The sequence below is a fragment of the Euprymna scolopes genome, chromosome 44 (genome assembly GCF_053919585.1).
Source record: "Euprymna scolopes isolate OS-2025 chromosome 44, ASM5391958v1, whole genome shotgun sequence".
Lineage (NCBI taxonomy): Eukaryota > Metazoa > Mollusca > Cephalopoda > Sepiida > Sepiolidae > Euprymna > Euprymna scolopes.
The window spans coordinates 37,649,075-37,667,956 of NC_136525.1; the positions used below are offsets into that span (position 1 = coordinate 37,649,075).

At 33.3% G+C, this 18,882-nt stretch overlaps 1 protein-coding gene across 9 annotated transcripts in view; it reads right to left on the reverse strand.

The window, feature by feature from the left end:
• The window catches only part of LOC145268799 (pre-B-cell leukemia transcription factor 1-like), an 814,729-nt gene that overhangs the window by 556,116 nt on the left and 239,731 nt on the right, over positions 1–18,882 (reverse strand). The gene's annotated exons all lie outside the window — the stretch shown is intronic.

The following is an 18,882-nucleotide window of genomic DNA, read 5'->3' on the forward strand; positions in this document are numbered from 1 at the left end:
GAGAAAGAGACAGACGAGGAGAAAGAGACAGACGAGGAGAAAGAGACAGACTAGGAGAAAGAGACAGACTAGGAGAAAGAGACAGACGAGGAGAAAGAGACAGACGAGGAGAAAGAGACAGACAGACGAGTAGAGAGAGACGGACAGACAGACGAATAGACAGAAGGGAAGGCAAGGAGAGATAAAAATAGACAAGGAGAGAAAGAATGACAGACAGACAGACAATGAGAGAGTGACGGACAGACAGAAATAGAAAAACAGACAGACAGACAAGAGAAACAGATCCAGACAATAGACAAAAGAAAGAGAGAGCACACAAACAAGAGATAAAAAGAAAATGCAACTGAGAGAAAGGGAGGGGAGTGTGACAGACAAAGAGATTGTGACAGAGCGAGTGAGCGACTGGCAGAGAGGGGGGGGGGTCAGTGTGACAAAGAGAAAGTGAATGAAAGGGAAAGATTATAAAAGGAATAAAGTTATTCATTCAACAAAATTAAGCAATACATGAGACCAAAACAAAAAAAAAAAAAAAAATCAGCACAAGACAAAAAAAAAAAAAAAAATAATAAATTAAAAAAAGAAACGCAATATTTGATGAAATTAAATCCATGCCAACATAAGTCAAGTATAAACGATACAGTCATTAGTCTCGGGAGAGGGAGGAAATGGAACTCTTTCTCACTTTATATATATATATATATATATATATATATATATATATATATATATGTGTGTGTGTGTGTATACGCTTGATATGATAAATGTCTAATTGGATTAGATGCGTACAGAGATGTGTAGACAGCGTTTTCGCTTGAACTGAAGACGCCAAAAATGTGAACGCAAAAAGTGGTGAAGAATAAAGTATTTCTAAACCATTAATATATATATATATATATATATATATATATATATGTATAAATTTTTTATTGAAAACTGTACAGAAGGTCAAACAAACATTGGTACCGTCGGTTTCAAGCCTAACATAAGGGGGATCAGTTAAGGGTAAATATTAACTGCCCCCCCCCCCCTCATGTTAGGCTTGAAACCGACGGTACCAATGTTTTTCTGACCTTCTATACAGTCTTAAATAAATAAATATTAAGCTCTTATATTGAAATTTTTTTCTTTGTAATCGAGCACTTTCTTGGAATTCTTTCCCATCAAACAGTAAACACACACACACACGCACATTATATATATATATATATATATATATATATATATATATATATATATATATATATATATACTAGCAGACTCGTAGTATACATTGTCCGGTCGTAAAATACGCTTAAATATATATTCATTCATGCAAATTCTATCGTTATTTCCATGGCAAGTGCTTGTCTGAGCTCCAATCTCTGGTAACCCCTCGCCAATCTTTCACGATAAACACCTGTTTAGCTGAGACCACTGTCAATAATTTTCTCCACTCTTTATCTGTGCCTAAATCAAAACCTAGATTCCATGAACAAAGCTTCTTTCTTAGAAGTGCATGCCTGCGGAACTCTCTTCCGTTTGCCTGTCTCCCACCTGACTACAACTTGGATGTCTTAAAGTCCAACATAAACAAATTCCTGATGAACCGCCCCCTTAAATAAGACACTTTATCAAATCTCCAATACTAACGATTACTACGATACTATCCCATTGATTACTGTACACGCAATAACCCTTATCCACGAGTGACTTCCAGGCCTTGATAAGTGGTGACCACCATGTAAAAAAAAAAAAAAAGAAAAAAGATTACGTAATTATTATCATGAAACAATTTTTCCATTGATTATTATATTGTATATAATAATGATTTGCAAAATTAAATAAAACGACTTGGTGCCATCAACTGGAATAGAAACCAGAATATTTAGCTCTTCAGCCATAGTCATTACTGTCCGAGTTATCGACAGATGGATAAAAAGACTTAAAAAAAAAAAAAAAAGTAACTTCAAGCTAAAAATGCATATGTACGCATGCTCAGAAGTAAGCCGATTTATTCCTGCCAAGGTCAACAGTTTTTTCCGTCAATTTTGACCACTCAGAAGCTATTCTTTAGACTAAAATCCAAATCGAAAGTGTTCCCGAGGCCAAATCACCTTATAGATCAAGTTTCAAGTGGGGCGACCAAATACTTAAAGAGGAGTTTGGTAGAGGTGTTTCGCACACAGACAAGGTTACTTATATATATATATATATATATATATATATATATATATAGATACATATAAAAACATGCTCGTGTGTTAGAACAGTTTTTTTTATAATAGAGTAACCACTTATCAAGGCCCGAAGGCCACTCAAGGTTAATGAATGTAAGGCCATAATGACGGAATCATTAATGGTGTAGATTAAATAGAATTGGGATTACTTAAGGCGATGGCTCAACAAGAACTTGTTTACATTGTACTTGAAGGCTACCATATTGTAATCGGCCGAGAAGCTGGCCAATTAAACAGTGCACCACAGGAAGGCAGTTTTATGAAAGAAGCTTTGTTCATGGAATCTACGTAGAGAATGGGGGAAATTGCTGATAGTGGTTGTAGCTAGTTGAGTATTTTTTATGAAAGTTTGGCAAAGGGGACCATAGATTGAAGCGCAGATGAGCACTTGCCATAATAATAACGAGAGAGCAGAGACAGGCTCGCAACGTCTATTTTGTGGGAAAGAGGTCGCAGGGAAAACATTAGGGCATTACTTACTAGATTTCGAAGCCAGTTTTTAGCTCTATCAAGTCTAAATAGGGCAACAATAGTCCATTTTAGGACGTACTTGGCTCTTATACAAAAAGAGAAATGCATCGGCAGTGAGATACCTACTGGAGCGGTAGAATGATCCAACCATTTTTCCAGATATCGTTTGCAGCTTAAATTCTTCGCAATTATTCGGTTACAGCTGATAAGTTTTTATTTCAGCTTCGATTCAAGCTAATACACCCAAGTCATATGGATATATATATATATATATATATATATATATATATATATATATATATATTGAAATCGCAGCTTTATAACATAAAAATCGATAGGACATTAACTTTATAATAAAATATATGAAATCTGCAAGAATTAAAATATCATATTTAAGCGTACTTTACGACCGGGCTTTACCGGGCGTTCATGCTAGCTTGGATAAATACTTTTGCAGTTTTAACAAAAAAGCTAAAATGATATCAAAGCGTCTCCATTTACACTGAACATCTACAGAATGACAACATCAATATATTTCATACGAATGAGTCCTCTGTGGAATTTCCACAGGTCCCACTAGTATATATGATGAGAATAAAGGAAATAATATTCTGGCGAGAGCGAGACATGAAAAGGGAATAAACCAAATTATATTTTCATCAACGTTTCGTCTTTATTTCAAGATTCTTCGGGATGATTAAATTCATAGCCAAGGTTCATGCAAAATATCAGTCTGATCAGTCCAGTAGCTTCCGTGAAAAATGGGACGGACAAACAGACTAAGAGGAGAAGTGCGTGCGTGTGCGTGCGTGCGTGCTTATACAGCTATGTGTATTATATTTCTCTTAGTTTATCTGTCCGTTAAACATTTTCTCGGAAACTATTAGGCCGATCTGACCGAAATTTTTGTTAAGGGACTTTACTGTGATAAAGTGCAACGAACTAAGTATTACGGTATACGTTAATAGCGATTCATATTCAATGCAAAAATGAGCAGAACTATACTCAACTCTCAAAAAAAAAAAAAAAAAACGTCCATCCTAAGTTAATGACCTATATCCTTTGTCCGTTTTTGGTTGACTTAAAAGTCCATTATATATATATATATATATATATATATATATATATATATATATACACACACACACGGTGTGTGTGTGTGTGTGTGTGTTTATACAAACATACACACACACATTTTGTTTGGCCAAGGAACTTTTATACATCTACACTTCCTTGTAAATACGTACTTCTGCACACAACAACCTCCCCATAAGGGGGAACGTAACAAATCCGAACCCGTGACCCCGACCACACTCCCACCCCCGCCGCGCCTTTGTTTTGAGAAGTCGGTATCCCTATCCTCTGATTGCAGAGAGAGGGAGGATAGGGCGCGGGAGGGGAGGGAGATGGGAGGATCGAAAGATAAAGGTCTTCACATTCTTGACAGTTCCGAGTAATCTTCGATACTCTACGATTAATCCACTTGTTTGTCGTATCTCGGAGAAGATCGCTCACTCTCCACCGGCGCACCGGGGACCCCCGCCACCCTCGTTTCCCTGGTCCGGTTCATAACTGGAGACTCTTCCTCTCGCCTTAGATTCTTTCCCATCACCGATTTCAAAATCCCTGCAGAAAAAGCTTTTTCGAAAATTTGTTAACGTCGCTTCGTTGTTTGCGCACGACTTGGAAACGGTGACCAAATCCCAAACGCTTTCCTCGCGGTTTCACACTCTTGGCGATCATCAGTGCGCCTAAAAGTATATAAATTATGATCGTATAACTTTAAACTGTTCAATTGCGTAGCTTTCTGGCGATCTCTAAAAACGCGAAACCACCTACAAATAAAACACATTATCCTACTACCATGAAGAAATTAGATACTGTATTTTAATACAAATTCAAAATTGAGAACCAGTTTTAAAAATGTGCGTGTGTGTGTGTGTGTGTGTGTGTGTGTGTGTGTGATGCTCCTTATCTTGAGTTGAGCACATTAGGAAGTGATACACGATATACCATTAGCGTATATTAGCGATACTCTTTGTGTAAACAAGGACGGTGTCAAAAACATTGTTAATTCACTACCCTCACAGCAGGTGCTGATTAGCGTAATGGTCCCCGGCGTGCTGGTGGAGGTTCCTTGACTGTCGTACAAGCAGTCGGGCTTCGATCCTGTCTTGAGGTAGTTGCCTGTCTAGCCGCACTGATGAGCTGTGATACAGCGAAACAGTACTGTATGTGGATGACTATATATAATGGTTGTATCGATTGGCTTCCTGGATATAAATCTAATGAAACTCACGTGATTATTATAGAGTGTTAAATGCAGGACAGAGCTGGTGTATAATCTGTTCATAATGCAAACATTATTAGTTACAAATGTGCAGCACATGTTTCAGCGGAATCCCAAATTTAAGGATAACATTTCACTCCCCACTACGACAGCTTAACCACACAAAATCGTACTTCACCTCCTCCTTTCCTTCACCACACCTCCCTCCAAAACCCCCACTGCTCACATTTAAAAAGTATACACCCCACTTACTCCTAGAACGTAAACCACACCCGAATATCTCATGTAATTAATGTAATTTTGACTGCCATTTTAATATCGATTTTTTCCTGCTCTGATGAAGTGTTGTCCTTGAATTTGGGATCTCACTGAAACATGTATGCACATATGTAACCAATAATGTTTGTATAATATATAAATAAATATATATATATATATATATATATATATATATATATATATTAGTGATGGGATGATTTCAAAATTTTTCCTCATTCAGATACAATTACCAATTTTGTTTTAAATTATCGATTCCGATACAATTACTGATTCAGATTCTTTTTAAAATCACTAAATATTTAGCTACAGAGTTGTATTTTTTTAGATTGCTATACGAACCCATGTGATAATGTTGTGAAAGTAAAAATACATTTCTATGGCATATACATTTTAATTTGGTTTGTAGTTTAAAAGCAATTCACATTTATCATTTTATCTTTAGTAGTAGTAATAGAAAATTACTTTTTAAATAAACACAAACGAAATAATAAACAATTACAAGAATCGTTTTTGGCATCGGAAAGTAGGCACAATTTTCTTCGAGTCCGATATCTTGGAAAGTTACGATTCCAGATTTCGATCAAGTGTTCCAACACTAATATATATATATATATATATATATATATATATATATATATATATTAACCAAGTAAGATCTGTGACTTACTTGTAGTTTCACTAAATACTTTTACATGCAAAATCCGATCCAGCATTTTGCTAATTCCTGCCCTCTTATGAGAAGGAGAGTATTTCTTCGAAACTCCGCTGATTAAGGACTATCCACTTATCTCGTGCTTCCTTTTTAAAATTAAATATGTTTTTAACTCTTTTTCAAGATGTCTTTTAACATGTTTTATTAATCATTTGTTCATATATATATATATATATATATATATATATATATGAGAGAGAGAGAGAGAGAGAGAACAAATGACAAAAGTTATATTCCAAAATTCATGATGTTGACCATTTAAATTTAATTTAATTCAGTTGACTTATAGAATTGTAAAGGAATCAATTATAAGATGGTCAACACCATGAATTTTAGAATATAACCTTTTGTCATTTATTCTCTATATTGCTCTGTAATTACATCGAGCTTCTTATATAGGGATTGATATATAATAAGAAAATATATTTCTACAGAAATATATATATATACACACACTTCAGAATAATCAATCATAATTCAGAATAATAATTACCATACAATTTGGATATGAAATTCAATATCCTTTTCATTTTGAACCAATATATAATTTCCCTTACTCTGATTTAAAAACTTTTACTGATGATTTTCTATGTTTATTTTATTTAGCAAATTAGGTATAAACCATTTATAACATGTGCTAATATTCTCTTCTGAGATATACTTATTGAAATGTATTCTTTGTTCTTGCATAGAAAAAAAAATTCAAGATTTGAAATTTAACCATTTCACATCATAAAATTTAAATTACTAAATTATGATTATATATATATATATATATATATATATATATATATATATATATATATATATATATATATATATATATATACGCAAATATGCGTTTTATTTTTTATTACCGTATCTTTCTGTTAAGTTACATTATTGTTTCAGCTACTCGGCCGTTTTTTGGCCATCTGTAGCTTCCTCAGAGTTTTAAAGATTCTGTAAAAGTCTGAGGAAGCTACAGACGGATGCAATTCAATGAACCATATATAACAAAGTTATATTTTTAAGTAAATAGAAAAAAAGGGGGTTTTAATATGAAAATCAATACACAAAAGCTCAAATTTTTAGAGGCAGAGACACAAACAGAAATTTTTTTTTTTACACGGTGGTCACCACTTATCAAGGCACGGACGCCACTCAGGGATAAGGGTTATTGCAAGTAAAGTACGTTAGTGTGGAGATTTGATGAAGTGTTTATTTAAGGGGGCGGTTCATTAGGAATTTGTTACCGTTGGACTTGAAGACATCCAAGTTGTAGTCAGGTGGGAAGCAAGCAGACGGAACAGAGTTCCACAGGCGTGCAGTTCTAAGAAAGAAGCTTTGTTCATGGAATCCACGTTTTGATTTAGGCACAGATAAAGAGTGGGGGAAATTTTTCACAGTGGATTCAGCTAGATGGGTGTTTTTCGTGAAAGATTGGCAAGGGGAGACCAGAGATTGGAGTTCAGACGAGCACCTGCCATGGAAATAACGATAAAACAAGGATAGGTTCGCAACGTCTCTTCTGTGGGAGAGAGGTTGCAGGGTAGAGAAAAGGGCATCCCCCACTAAGCCACGAAGTCTATTTTGTGCTCTGTCAAGGCAGGATAGGCTGTTTTAGCAGCTCCTGCCCAGATATGGCAGTAGTATTCCATCCTTGGACGTACTTGACTTTATATATTATCAGTAAAAAAAGCGATCCAATAATAATTAAATATAATTGTTAATATCTTAAGTAAAAAAAAAAAAAAAAGATCTAAAACAGAACGAAAGCGAAATGACTCCCGGGCAATGCTTGGTTGTTACTGCTAGACTTGAGTATATTTAGAAGACATTTGTGAAAAAAAAATCAGTTTAGATTCTTTTAAAAGATTATTATCATAAAGCAATTCTGTATAAATTTAACAACAACAATAATATTAACAACAACAACAATGATGATAAAGCGCTTGCTTATCTCCCCTATTTAACCTTTTCTCTTTAGGAAATCAAAATGGCGCTTTATGCAATCAGAATCAAAAATCTTTTAGAAGTTTTGTGAATGGCATTATGTAATTTCCTTTTTTTCCTTTAATTTTTCGTATTCCTATAAATCACACGTTAATTGTCGAATGTCTAAAAGGTGTCGCAGTTTTTTCCTTGTTAAAAATTAAATAAAAAATTAAGTAAAATAAAAAGTGAAACAAATATTTCAAAATATCAGTTTAAAAAATCTGCCAAAATGTTTCTTTTCTGAAACGCCTTTTTTCTTCTTTTTTTGTTTTTAATAATTACATTAGGTTAGCATTTTGGCTTTGCAACAAAGTCATGATGACCTTTCATTTATTTTATTTATTATTCATTTTCTTTTTCTTTTTGAAGATTTTGTATGGAGCTCTCTGGAGAAAAAGAAGGTAGTCTGTTTTCGTAAATTAATGAAAACTCAAGTGGAAAGACAAGGTACCAGACAGAGTTTTTAGCCCGGTCAAACCTACCGTCAATACACATCATGTTGTACTACAACAGTGTCCGGTTCGATGCCATGAAAATAAATATATATTAGAGTTGCTAAATGTATCATTGTTGACCTTCGAGGCCTCAATGTTAGTAGAGGCATGTTTACCGATCTGTCCTCCTGTTCTATGGCTGCGAGACAAGTGTTTAATTTGCAGAAGTTGAAAGTCTTCGACAACGGTTGCTTCCCTGAATAATCCATTAAGCAACAAAATCCCACCCTTCACTGTTGAGATCCGTAGATGCCAGAAAGCTATCTACTTATACTAATAGTTTCTTCCCGCAGACTGCTAGACTTCGGAATTACCTCCCTTTTTCCTGCTTCGTTAGCTGTACTAAACTGCGGAAAACAGATATCTCGATCCTAAACTCCCCACAGCTTCCTATTAGACACGATTCCAAATAGTAGCCCCTTATATTCCAAGTGGCAACATGTCTTTTTGGGGTTAAAAAGAGTAAAATAAATAAATAAAAAACCGTGAGTCCCTCATCTAACAAAATTTAGAAAGAAAATTTACGTAAACACAAAGAATTTATATAAAACAAAATACGCATCAAGTGCACTTGAAAGCCAAATCACAACGTAATATTAGGAAATAAACAAATATTTTACTTGTTTGAAATTTATAACAAATATATTTCGCAGCTATACTCCATGTTGTTTTCTTTCTTTTTTTCTTTTCTTCTTTCTTGCCAAGTAGCAAAGTTGGAGAAAGAAAAGTCTGTTTGTAAAGAGCCGCGCGTTGTATATGATCGGTTGTATTTTGAAATGTTGGAACAGTGCCCGGGTAACGCGAGAATAACGTCAAGGATGAGAGTTCATATAGAAACGTTATTTTAATTTGAATAAAATAAAATACGCATCAAGTACGCTTGAAAGCCAAATCACAACGTAATATCAGGAATTTTATTTTATATTATATTTATATATATTTTATTCAAATTAAATTAACGTTTCTGTATGGAACTCACACCCTTGAAAGAATTCATAGTTATATACAAACACATTAACAAATAATTACTTTTTCATATACACCCACATTAAATAATTAACGATGAATATTATGAAATCAACATGAGACGATAATTACCCATTAGTGAATAAATAATTAATATTTGCTATTAAAACATTAATAAATACAAATGGTTAATGTAGTTTGTTTGAAGCATTGTGTAGTGTGTATATATTAATGAAAATTAATCAATGGAGAGGTGTCGCGGATCGACCAAAACTGAAGCAACTTAACACATACGAGAGTTCCTATTTACAATGCCTTCCCGTGGGACAGAGTTAGACACTAGGGGCTTTTTTTTTAACGCGGAGAAAAGTAACAAAAATAAAAAATATTGTCTTAGTCGTGAAGGATTTCTCCTCCACTGACAGAGAACAAGAAATCGAAGTGCAGCATCTTAAGAACAGATACTACACTTTGATCTTGGCCCGAAGTGTAGTAGTTCCAAAAGGTAAAGCCTTTTATTTTTTTTTAATTCAAAAAGTTGAAGAGCTATGAAGACGGGAGTAATATAAATAAAACGAGCGATATTTCGTGCTAGAAAACTTTTTTTTTTTTTTTTTTTTTTACATAGTCACCATTATTTACAGTGCACTTTTCTGAAGAATTCAATGACCCATCTCCGATTCTGACGCACTCATTTATGGATAAATAATTAATATGTGCTATTAAAATATTAATATTAGTGATGGGACGATTCCAATATTTTTCCCGATTCCATAACAATTACTGATTCTGATTCTTTATGAAACTCTAAATATTTACTATAAAGTTGTTAATTTTTTTCTTGATTACCGTAAAAGCTTGTGGAAAATGTGCAGATATTTTCTAAAAACGTGAAAGTGTCCTTGCAAGGGATGATCTATAGATGTTAGTTTGATTGGTAATTTAAAATCAATAAGTATTATTTTTTATTGCTACCAGCTGTAGAAGATTTTGTTTTAATTGAAATCAAAAAAAAAAAAAAAAGAAAAGATAATTAAAGGAATCGTTTTGGCATCAGAAAATAGATACAAATTTTTCCGATTCCGATACCCCAAAAAGTCCCGATTATTCCGATTCCAATAAATCGTCCCAACACTAATTAATATATATATATGGAGTTAATAGAGTGTGCTTGAAGCATTGTCTAATGTGTGTATATAAACAACGTTTATAGAAAGCAACACAGTGCAGAGGTGTAACGGATAAACACAATCTGAAGTAAATGAAGACATAACGATGTAATAAGCTATACAGATTCACCTTATCTATGAAAGTAAGAACGTGTGTGTAAGAGGACACTTCTCAACCTATACACTCAACAAATTTTTGATCTAGAGGCTTGAAATTAAGTATAAAGCGTATTCAGACATGTGGAAAAATTTTTAATCCGTTTTCATCCAGAAAAAAAGGGCTGCTAGGGGGGTCAAAATTGATAAATTGTTACGTGGAGGTCATCAGATGTTTATCTGTTTGCTAACTGTTTCATGACTGCGCATGCACTAATATTTCATGTGTTAAGAACAAAAAGGTTTGAAAACATATTTTGGAGATCGTATTAAATTGGGCTAATGGTTATCATACGTGACTCACCGTCTTTAGGTTTTAAATCGAGTATTTAAAAAAAAAAATTTTTACTTACAAGAAGTGAACTGTTTAGAAAAAGTATAATGCACATGTCTCATTTTCTTTCCTTTTACATATTGTACGACCGGGCAACGCCAGACGGTCTGCTAGTACAATGTATATGTATGGGTGTTTTTTTTTTTAGTTTAAACATTACATTATGTTCTTGCGTCTGTACGGTCAGATTAACGTCTGTACTGTATGATATTTCGGGAAATCTTACCTTCCTCAGGTATAAGTTTGACTTTAGTCCAAACATGCATATTAACAAATAATAAATTAACGGGAATTTACCATTATGACCAATATGTCAAAACTAAATGTAGTAGACCCTTACGGTGGACGTTTGGGGGCGGGGAAAAAATTACATGGTAAAAATTAAACTAAAACTTAAAAAAAAAACATCATTTTAACTAGTTTGTTCTTTTACAGACGCCAACGTCCTCGCCTTCGGGCCCGTCGCTCCCCAGCTGCGATACCATCTGTCCCGGGCAATGCACGTGACATACAATGGTTTACATATCATTTGCTTAGAAGAGGAAGAGATAAGTATTGTTTGGAGCTCGGGAGCAGATGAACCACTCAATGCGCGACCACTCAGGTGTACTTGAACGGGAAAAAGGTTAAAGGTAGCAGAAAATGTCAACAACAACTACATATATATATATATATATATATATATATATATATATGAGAGAGAGTGAGAGAGGGTCAGGTAGATAAAAAGAAAAACTAGACATTAGAGAAGCGAACGGTTGTAAATTAAATATTGAATAACCTGTGCTACACATGTTAACTCAGAATGGACTCGTCCACTCACATGTTTCTGAATAGCATGGGCCTCGGTAATCTATATATATATAAAAGTGAACGTATCTGTGTGTGTGTATCTCTGTACATTTTCCTACGCAATAACTCTGTCAATTTTAAGTTTACAGACTCGAACTTTGATATACAGGGTACTGAGATTTGGGAAAATCTTTGTGGTCGGTTTTTGGCCAGAAATTTGGCTGTTAAGGGGTCAAAGTTCAACGATTTGGCCTTTGAGAACTCTACCAAACTCCTCCGACAATTTTGGGTCTAAATACTTGAAATTTTAGATATAGGTTTCTTGGGCATGGATCTAACTTAATAACTTGATTTGAGCCCAAAACAAAAGTTATGGGGTCATAATAGGGGTCAAATTAAAAAAAAAAATTGACCGCTTTTTTTTTTTGCTCAACATACACCTGCAAACACCAGGGCAAGGTCGGGCTGAAATGCTAGTATAAATAAAAAATAGATGTGACATTTGTTTGCATTTAATCCTCTAAAATACTTGACATATATATATATATATATATATATATATATATATATATATATATATAATCTTATTTATAATATACCTAATTTTATTATGTTTATATAATTGAGAATTCGGTAATCATTCACATACCAATACATTTTAAGTCAGTATAAAGTGACTAATTTGTAAGCTTCAAGATTACTAGTTTTTATAATCGAGCATTCATATATTGTTTTAACAAAAGCAAGACAACAAAGAGTGGATTGATAGCAACAAGTGGTGTATTTTCATTATTCGTTACAAATGTTTCGCGACCATTCGGACAATTTCAAACCTTATATCGTTTTAAAATATTCCCAAGAATGGCTTCTCATCAGACGTTGAGAAAAACTTATTTAATGAACAATATGGAATATTATATATATATATATATATATATATATATATATATATATATATATATATATATATATATATATATATATATATAATTATTAAATACCCACAGACACGAGTGTTTCATCCTTTTGGGAATCATCAGTGCAGGGTGTTACAAATATATATATATATAACAAATAAATGACAAAGTCTATATTCCAACATGACAAAAATCTGTATTCCACATCTCATGATGTTGACCATCTTATAATTTATTCCTTTAATTACGTTTATTTACAATAACTGTTTCGTAGCGCAAAATCATTCATTTACTCATTATATCAATCAATTAATCTATTAACTCATCAAAAGACGTAACAACCATCAATTCAGCAAAAGAAAATAAAATGCATTTGGGCATAAATACAAAATCCGAAATGTGGAAGAAAAATATTCATGGCCAAATACATTTTATTTTCTTTTGATGGATTGATTGTTGCTATTTTTTCTGATGAGTTAACGGCAAAATAGATTCACTGATTGATATAATAATTAAGCGATTGATTTTGTGCTACGAAACAGATACTGCCAAGAATGAATTTACATACATATAACGAAATATCATAACATTGGTACAGTCAAAATAAATAAATGAATAAGGGAACATTCCACAAAAGTTAGACACGTGCTGTTTCCCTTTGTCTGATTTGAAACCGAAGACACAAACATTCTTTTGATATTGTGAGAGAGAGAGAGAGAGAGAGATGGAGAGAGGAGAGAGAAAGAGAGAGAGAGAGAAAGAGATGGAGAGAGAAAGAGATGGAGAGAGAGAAAGAGAGAGAAAGAGAAAGAGATGGAGAGAGAAAGAGAAAGAGATAGAAAGAGATGGAGAGAGAAAGAGAAAGAGATGGAGAGAGAAAGAGATGGAGAGAGAAAGAGAAAGAGATGGAGAGAGAAAGAGAAAGAGATGGAGAGAGAAAGAGAGACGGAGAGAGAAAGAGAGACGGAGAGAGAAAGAGAGACGGAGAGAGAAAGAGAGACGGAGAGAGAAAGAGAGATGGAGAGAGAAAGAGAGATGGAGAGAGAAAGAGAGATGGAGAGAGAAAGAGAGATGGAGAGAGAAAGAGAGATGGGGAGAGAAAGAGAGATGGGGAGAGAAAGAGAGAGAAATGGAGAGAGAAAGAGAGATGGGGAGACAGAGATGGAGAGAGAAAGAGAGAGAGATGGAGAGAGAAAGAGAGAGATGGAGAGAGATGGAGAGAGAAAGAGAGAGATGGAGAGAGAAAGAGAGAGATGGAGAGAGAAAGAGAGAGATGGAGAGAGAAAGAGAGAGATGGAGAGAGAAAGAGAGAGAAAGAGAGAGATGGAGATAGAGAGAGAGAGAATGAGAGAGAGAGAGAGAATGAGAAAGATAGAGAGAGAGAGAGAGAGAGAGAGACAGAAGTTTTTTGTGAAAAACAAAACTAGGTTTTATCTATTTCTCGAAATCTGACGAGTCATCTGTTGATAAAACTCAGGCTTTGTTTTGTTTTAAATGTTTCGTCTGTATGAGGAAAAGGCTTACATAAAAAAGAATTTTTGCTTTTTACAAAGTGTGTGTGTGTGTGTTTTTTTGTCGAAATTTATAACTGCTCTGGCATTAAATATTAGTATTGTCGATATTCCTAATACCCCCTTGAGTTTTGATTACACACACACACACACACACGTATATATATATGGAATAAATTTGAGAAGAGAATTGCGTGGTCAAAAAAGTAAAAAGTGGGAAAGAGAAAAGAAAGAACAAGAAATTTTAGAGGGAAAAACAGATAAAAAAAAAGAAAGAGTAGGAGAGAGAGAGAAAGAAAAAGAGAAAAGTTAAAGAAGAAAAACAGAGAGAGAGAGAGAGAGAGAGAGAGAAGGGAAGGAAAACCAGAGAAAAAAAAACAGGAAAAAAAAAAAAAACAGAAAAAACAGGAAGAGAGAGGAAAAAGAAAGCTGACTACAATATGGTTGGCCTTTTGATCACGATTGCTGCACTTCCATTTCTTGTTCTCTTTCGGTGGAAGATCAGTCCTTCACGACTGAGACATTTTTTTTTTATTTTTGTACCTTTTCTCCACGTTAAAAAACGACCCTGATGTCTAACTCTGTCCCGTGGGGAGGCATTGTAAATAGGTACAATATGGTTGTCTTCAAGTCCAATGTAAATAATTTCTTGATGAGCCGTTCCATATAAGTTAACAAATTTACCAAATTTCCATTACTAACGATTACTATATTGTCCAATGGACTACTGTACACTCTTTACTTCTTATCCTCGAGTGGCCTCTGGGCCTTGATAAGTGGCGATGCCTATGTAAAAAAAAAAACAGGAAGAGATAAAACAGAAATAAAGAGCGAGAGAGATTTGAAAGAAACAAGGAGAAAGAGAAGAAAAGAACTAACGTTAAAAAAGGAAATAAAAAATGAGAGAGAGGAAAAGAGAGAGGAAAAATAAAGAGAGAAAGAGTGTGTGAGAGAGAAAGAAAAAGAGGAAAAACAGAGTAAAAAGAGGCAGAGAGAAGAAATAGGAAGAAAAACTAAAAAGAAGAGAGGAAGAAAAGAAGAGAAAACAAAGAGGAAGAGCGAGGAAAGAGGAAGAAAGAGTGGGAGAGAGAGAGAGGGAAAATAAACAGGGGAAGAGGGGGAAAGAGAGAAAAGTTGAAGAGGAAATACAGAGAAAGAAGAGGAAGAGAGAAAAAGAGAAAAAACAGTAAAAAAAAAAGCATAGAAACAGAGAGCGAAAGAAAGCAAATGTGTGTGTGTGTGTGTGTGTGTGTGTGTGTGTGTGTGTGTGAGAGAGAGAGAGAGATAGAGAGAGAGTTCAATCCAAAATAAAAACGGACTGAAATTAGATATATTAATTACCCGAAAAAGCCTATCATTTCGTGCCGACTTAATAAACTTTTTATTGAACTGTCACATTACAACAAACCTCCCATCCAAATTCCCCCACCTCCACTTGCAGCATAAATACCGCCCTCCCCCCCCCCCGCTTACAAACGTATGGAAGAAGAAAGGATGGGGGGGGAAGAGGTACCTAGTTTATGAGTAAAAGGAGGAGGAGGGCTGATTTTGGCGCGTTTTTTTTTTTTTCTTTTCTTTTTTCATTCCTTCCTTGTTTTGTATATGGATGTCAATTTCGCAATGACACTTAATAGACTTAAATTGCCTTTGATTCTTTTTTTTTCTTCTCTTCAGAACTGGGTTGTGGAAGGTGGTCAAAGGAAACATATCTTCACTTTATATATATATATATATATATATATATATATATATATATATAAAGCCTAGTTTTTTTTTTTTCTCGCGCTACTTTTTCTAGATTAACGTAGTTTGCTTGAAGCATTGTTTGATGTACATATAAGAAATAAATTGACTTGATAAAAATTAAACTAAATCTATATATCTATAAAAGTTAAATTGGGTGTCTATGTGGGTGTTTGCGTGTACATTTCCCTACCAAACTACTCTGTTAATTTTCAGTCTACCGACTCGAGATTTGACATAACGGATATCGAGATTTGGGAAAATCTTTTTAATTGGTTTTCAGCCAGAAATTTGTAAGGATTGTGAAGAAATGATTCAAAACGACTGCACACAAAATTATAGTAGAGTTTAATCATATGTATTATCTCATTTCAGTAAAAGCTGTTTGTCTAGAACTTCACAAGGTTGTATTTCATGGAAGGGCTGCCATCAGAAACCCATTGCTCCAAAGGGCTTCCATTATTTTGTCCAGCCCATATATATATATATATATATATATATATATATATATATATATATATATATATAAAGCTATATGACTGCCTGTTTGTATGTCCGTCTCCATATTTTCTCCTCCGATACTAAAAGCAACAGAGCGGCACTAGGTGCTTCAAATGATCGGATTTTCTATAGACAGTTTATGGGTCTTTAGCCGGTTAAAATAGTTTTTAAGGGGTCAAAAAAGGGTTCAAATTGACAGTCGTTATACATTTTGTACATTCATCTTAGTTTATTTTAAATTTTTAATCAGTTCATATGTGCGCAACCTTGGGGCAGTGGTAACGTCACCAGCTTTAAATGCTAGTTTTGCTTTCAGTTTCGACTCTAGCTGATGACACCCGAATACATTTGTTTACTTTTGAAATTATGACTATAATAATATATGCGAAATCTGGACAAATTTAAATATTATATTTACGCATATTTTACGCCCGGGCAAAATATATATTTGTTTGTTTAAAATATAATTATCCACTGACACGAGTTTGTTTCATTTACGTCTCATGAGAGTGGCTGAATCTAGCGAGATTCGAAATCGAGATTCCGCTCCCCATTTTGATGTACAAAATCGGTAAACGGAATAATTATTCCCAACTCGCATTTAGGTAAAAATGTACTTTTTTATAAATAATTGAATTCATTCAAAAGTATCGCAAACAAGCAAACAAACATTTATATATATATATATATATATATATATATATATATATATATATATATATATATATATATATATATATATATATATGAGAGAGAGATGTGTAATTGGGAGTCGAGATGAAAACAAAGAGGTTTAATTATTTCTTTACAGACTAATAAAATACTTTATCACATAAGATAAAGAATTTAAAAAAAAACTATGTAATGTATTAGAAATTTTTGAAAAGTAATTTTAAAACCTGCTAAAAAACTTAAAATAATACGAACTTTTTCACTGACGTCAGACAAAGAAGTAAAAATAAGACTTTCCCCAGGTATTACAAACCAGCCTAGTTTAGAATTCGAAAACGGATAAATAATGCGACACCTCGTTTATTTTGATAAAATTTCGATGTAAAATGAAAAATATTTTTTATCTATTTATAAATAGAAAAAAAAAATTACTTGTGTTTTTTTGTTTTTTTTTCGTGTTACCTAAAGCTAAGTTACTATTTTCGATTATGGGCGTTTTTTTTTTTATCTAAACAAAAAAAAAAAAAAAAAATTTTGGTTTTTTTTCAAATTCAGTGTACACCTTCTCCAATCGTCTGCATAATGGACGAAATAGAGAGTGGAAATTGTATTTATAATGTTCTATGAATCCTATTAAAACGATTCAACGTGTTATCTGGATTTTCCTAAAGACGACACGTTGATGGATATAAAATTCGAATTTGATTTTAATAAAAAGATATTTATTTAAAAAAAAAAAAAAAAAAGATCCTGCACTTGTCTGATATTCTAAACCGTTAAAGTTTGAATTCCAATATCAAAAGTGCTTTTTAAACTGGATTTTCTAATATTACGACACGCATGCGTTTGACCGCCGCTTCACAGTGTATCGGACATTTAAAATGTTGATCAATATCTTAGGACGTGCAAAGTCATATAAAGAAAAGAAAAAAAAAAATATCTCGACTTCCCTGAACAAGACTTGTGTCGAAATTTTGAATTTAATTTTAATAAATGAATATATTTATTAAATGACATCTTGCGTTTGTCTGGTCTTTTTAAGTCTGTAAATTTGGAATCCTTATTTGAATAGTCAAAGCTGCACCTCTCTGCCATTTTCGTACGCTTTTTGAAGAGAAATACTTTGTTGCACAATGTTTAGGTTAGTTATGTTAATTAGTGGTTTCATTGTGCTTAATGTTCTATTTACCACAATATTTGAAAGACTGACATGAACAAAATTCAGTATTTATAAAAAAATAAAATAAAGCTAGCCATTAAAAAAAAAGGCGCTTCTACACTATTGGGACGAAATTTCGGAAATCGTAAAACTAAATTTCAAATGAAAACAATGGTATCTACGTATTCCTCGTATTTTAAGATGATTGTGTCCAAAAATTACGAAAATTGATAAGATTAGAAAATTATTTATAAAAGAAAATAAAAAATAAAATTTGATGAAAACGATTGTAAAACACAGGAGAGTTCTAAAGGGAGGTAATTTTCAGTTTCGATTTAAACAAGATGGACGCAATTTTTCACCTGCTAGCACGATTAAAGTTGTTTTTTTTTTTATTAATCAGTAATATTCAAGTAATTTCGACTGTATAATTTGGAAGCTACCATTGTAATTTATTAGAATTTACAAAAAAAATCAATAGAAACCATTGTTTTTTTTTGTCTGAGAACTGTATTTATCGACT